We start from the raw sequence: 5249 nt of genomic DNA on the forward strand, positions 1-5249 counted from the left end.
AGCTGAACAGAAGATTTCAAAGAGCACCTTGAGAAGATAAAGTCAATTACCATAATGAAATGTGCAAAGACCTGGAATTAGAAAACCTAAAGGGAAGAACATACTGGGCATTTCAGTTGAAAGAACTGAAAAAAAATTTAATTCTCAAGTTGCAATATTGAAAGATTCTATGGGCAATATATTGAATGGTACAGGAAACATCAAAAGAAGATGGAAGAAATACACAGAATCACTGTACCAAAAAGAATTGGTGGCTGTTCATCCATTTCAGGAGATGATCATATGATCAAGAACCAATGGTATTGAAGGCAGAAGTCAAGGCTTCACTGAAGGAACTGGCAAAGAAGAAGGCTCCACGAATTGATGGAATACCCATTGAGAGTTTGCAACAAATGGATGCCTCGCTGGAGGCACTCACTCAGCTATGCCGAGAGATTAGAAGATAGCTACCACCCAACTGACTAGAAGATATCCATATTTGGGTGATCCTACTGAATATGGAAATTATAGAACAATATCATTAATATCATATGCAAATAAAATCTTACTGACAGTAATTCAAAAGCGGTTGCAACAGTATGCTGACAGAGAAGTTCCAGAAATGCAAGCTGGATTCAGAAGAGGATGTGAAAGGAGGGATATCGTTACTGATGTCAGATGGATCTTGGCTCAAAGCAAAGAATACCAGAAGATATTTACTTATGTTTTATTGACTATGCAAAAGCACTTGATTGTGTGGATCATAAAAAATTATGGATAACATTGAAAAGAATGAAAATTCCAGAACACTTAATTGTACTCATGAGGAACCTGTACATAGACCAGGAGACTGTCGTTCCAACAGAATAAGGGGATACTGCATGTTTTAAAATCAGTAAGGGAGTGCATCAGGGTGTATCCTTTCACCATACTTTTTCAATTTGTATGATGAGCAAATAATTCGAGAAGCTGGATTATATGAGGAAGAAGATTGCATCAGGATTGGAGGAAGACTCATTAGCAACCTGTGATATGCAGATGACACAACTTTGCATGCTGAAAGTGAGGATGACTTGAAGCACTTACAGATGAAGGTTAAAGACTACAGTCTGCAATACGGATAACACCTCAACATAAACAAAACAAAAATTCTCACGACTGAAGCAATAAGCAACATCACCATAGACAGAGAAAAGATCGAAGTTGTCAAGGACTTCATATTACTTGGCTCTACAATCAACAATGGAAGCAGTAGTCAAGACATCAGATGTATTTCATTGGGCCAAACTGTTGCAAAAGCCCTCTTTCAGGTACTGAAGAGCAAAGATGTCTCCTTGAAGACTAAAGTGCATCTAACCCAAGCCATGGTATTTTCAATCACTTTTTATGCATGTGAGAGATGGACAATGAATAGGGAAGACCGAAGAAGAGCTGATGCTTTTGAGTTGTGGTGTTCATGAAGAATACTGACAGTACCACGGACTGCTAAAAGAACTAATAAATCTGTCCTGGATGAGATGCAGCCAGAATGCTCCTTGGAAGCGAGAATGGCCAGACTTCGTCTCACCTACTTTGGTTGTGTTGTCAGAAGGAACCATTCCCTAGAGAAGGATATCATGCTTGGTAAAGTGGAGGGTCATTGAAAAAGGGGAAGGCCCGCAACAAAGTGGATGGATACAGTGGCTGCAACAATAGGATCAAGTATAGCAAGGATCATGAGGCTGGCACAGGACTGTGCAGTGTTTCATTCTGTTGTGATTAAGGCTGATATTAGTCAGAGATGACTTGCCAGCACCTAATGGCAACACCAACATGCTAATTAAGTATTGTGGAAGCTGGAATTTATGAGGAAGAACAAAGCATCAGGATTGGAGGAAGGCTCATTAACAACCTATGATATGCAGATGACACAACCTTGTTTGCTGAAAGTGAAAAAGACTTGAAGCACTCATTACTGATGAAGATCAAAGAGTACAGTTTTTAGTGTGGATTATGCCTCAACATAAATAAAACAAAAATCCTCACAACTGGAGCAATCGACAACATCATGATAAACACAGAAAAGATTACAGTTGTCAGGGATTACCATTTCCTTGTGTACACAATGAACACCCATGGAAGTTGTTGTTGTTGTTGTTAGGTGCCATTGAGTCATTTCTGACTCTTAGCGACCCCATGCACAGCAGAATGAAACACTGCCCAATCCCATGCCAGCTCCACGATCCTTGCTATACTTGAGCCCATCATCACAGCCACCATGTCAATCCATCTCATTGAAGGTCTTCCTCTCTTTCGTCGACCCTCCACCCTACCAAGCATGACATCCTTCTCCAGGGAATGGTCCCTTCTTACAACATGATCAAAATAGGTGAGACGAAGTCTGGCCATTCTTGCTTCCAAGGAGCGTTCCGGCTGCACTTCCTCCAGGACAGATCTGTTAGTGCTTTTAGCAGTCCATGGTACTTTCAGCATTCTTCACCAGCACCACAACTCAAAAGCATCAACTCTTCTTCGGTCTTCCTTATTCATTGTCCAGCTCTCACATGCATACGAGGCGATTGGAAATATCATGGCTGTGTCAGGCGCACCTTAGTCCTCAAGGAGACATTCTTGCTCCTCAGCACTTGAAACAGTTCCTTTGCAGTTGACCTTCCCAATGCTACATGTCATCTAATGTTCTGACTGCTGCTTCCATTGGCATCGATTGTAGAACCAAGCAACATGAATTCTTTGACATGGAAGTAGCAGGCAAGAAACCAATCGATGTATTACATTGGACATATGTATTGTAAAAGACTTCTTTAAAGTTTTAAAGAGCAAAGATATCACTTTGAAGATTAAGGTAGGCCTGACCCAACTCATGGCATTTTCAATTACGTGAAATACATGGGAAATCTGGAGAATGAATAAGGAAGATCACAGAAGAATGGACACATTTCAGTGATAGTGTTAGTGAAGAATGTTGAGTACATAAAGGACTGGCGTAGTGCCTAAGGCATTTGACTACTAACCAGTAGGCTAGTGGTTCAAACCCACAAGTCACTTCTCAAAAGGAAGGTTGGGCGATCTACTTCTGTACTGATACCGCCTTGGAAACCAAAGGAAGGGTCGCTATGATTTGGATTCGACTCAATGGCAGTAAGCTTGAGAAAAGCAAACAAATCTTTCTTGGTGAAATGTGGCCTAAGTGTTCCTTTGAAGCAAGAATGACGACGAGCCTCTGTCTTTCCTATTTCAGTTATGTTATCGGGATGGAAAAGCCCTGGAGATGGAATCATGCTTGGTAAAGTAGTGGGTCAATGAACAAGAAAAAGACTCTCAAAGAGATGGATTAACACAGTGGCCACAGCAATGGATTAAAACATCACAATGACTGTGAAGATTGCACAGGACTGTGCAGTTTTTCGTTGTGTTAATACATAAGGTCACTATGAGATGGAACTGACTCAACTGCACTGAACAACAGTAACAATAACAACAAAAACAAGGAAGATAGCTTTGGCAGCAATATGTCATAGATGACTTTGTTAGGAGAAAGTAAAGGTGGTGATCAAATATTCAGCTCTTATAACAGTCTATGCCAGTGGTATTGAAGACCTGAACCAGGGAAAGCAGGGAGGCTAGAAAGGAAGGATAAATAGGAAAAGCCTTACTGCAATGAACTCTGTGTCTTAAAAAGGGACTAAGGTAGACATTGGGCATTTGGGAGGGACATTGATTGTGAACAAAATTTTGTGGGACACTTCTGTGTCAGGAATTCTGGCATGTACTAGGAATATAAAAATGAATCATAGTTCAAATCTGAAAGCCTTCACAATCCAGTCAAGCAACATATTGACAAATAATTACTGGACAAATTAGTTAAGATATGGAAATCTATATTATCCATCTATTTAGCTATTCATTTATCTATTTATACATCTACCCATATATCCATCCATCTATCCATTTTCCTCAGAGCATGCAGGTATGGAAGATATGACTTATCTGTCTGAGAATTTGTGCTTTTGAACTGAGTCTTAAAGTATATAGAGAAATTTTATAAATAAGATGAGGTGCCAGAGATATTAATGAACAGAGAAGCAGTTTTACAAACAAATGTGGATTACAAACATACAGTGTTTATAGAGCCCTAAACAGCGACAGGAAGTACCAGATGTACCTAATCAGAAGTAAGAATGGAAAAGTATCTACTTTGTTTTCAACATTTCAATTTGTTCTGAGGGAGATAATAAAACAGAAAACAGTTTAAAAGGAGTCTGTGTTTAGAAAATTAACATTGAATTGAAAATAAATTGAGGATAAAGATTGAAGGCAGATAATTTGGTAGGGAGCTGTTGTAATACTTTAGGTTAGAGATAATGAAACTCTGGACTTGGCATAGTGGAGGGGAAGAAAATGGAAAATTAAGTGTTCAGGTAGCTGATAATTTTGGATATAAAGCATAACTAAATGGAAATTGATTAGAAGGTGGCTGTGAGATTTTTAATATGGGTGATTGAGCTGGTTGCTTCTACTAACTGAGAAAGAAAATACAGGTTGGAAAGCAGGATTTACACAAGGCAGGGAAAATGATAATAATAACAGCTAATATTTACTGGGCATTTTTATGCTAAGTCATTCTAGTATTTATGCAATTTAACTCTTTAAGCCTCACAATAGTGTTAAGATAGGTATTCTCATTATCACCATTTTACAGATCAAGCAATCAAGGCATAGAGATTATATAATGTATCCAAGTTTGCACAGCTAGTAAGGAGCAGAATCGGAATTTGAACCCAGCCAGCCTTAAATTTATGCTTCCTACCCTTGTATTTGTATGAGTCGGGGCCGACTCGACGGCACATAACAACAACAACAACAACAACCCTTGTATTTAATTTCACACATGTGGAACTTTTGTGTTTTGTTACAAAGTTGAAATTCTGGAGGGTGGAAGAGAGATAAAGATGTGGATATGAGTCAGTAAGGTTGGTTGCACATTGGTTAAGTACTCAGTTGCTAACTGAAAAACTGGTAGTTCAAACCCACCCAGCAAGCTCAATGGGAAAAAGACCCAAGGATCTGCTTTTGTGAAGATTGTTGTTGCTGTTGTTAGGTGCCAGCAAGTTAATTTGACTCTATGACTAATCTCATAGAGACCCTACGTACAACAGACCAAAACACTTTCCGGTCCTGTTGTTGTTGTTGTTGTTATGTGCCGTCGAGTCAGCCCTGACTCATAGCGACCCCTCCTTGGGTTTCTGAGGCAGTATCACTACGGAAGTAGG

The sequence above is a fragment of the Orycteropus afer genome, unplaced genomic scaffold, assembly GCF_000298275.1.
Source record: "Orycteropus afer afer isolate SDZICR_OR568_19922 unplaced genomic scaffold, OryAfe1.0 scaffold00277, whole genome shotgun sequence".
Lineage (NCBI taxonomy): Eukaryota > Metazoa > Chordata > Mammalia > Tubulidentata > Orycteropodidae > Orycteropus > Orycteropus afer.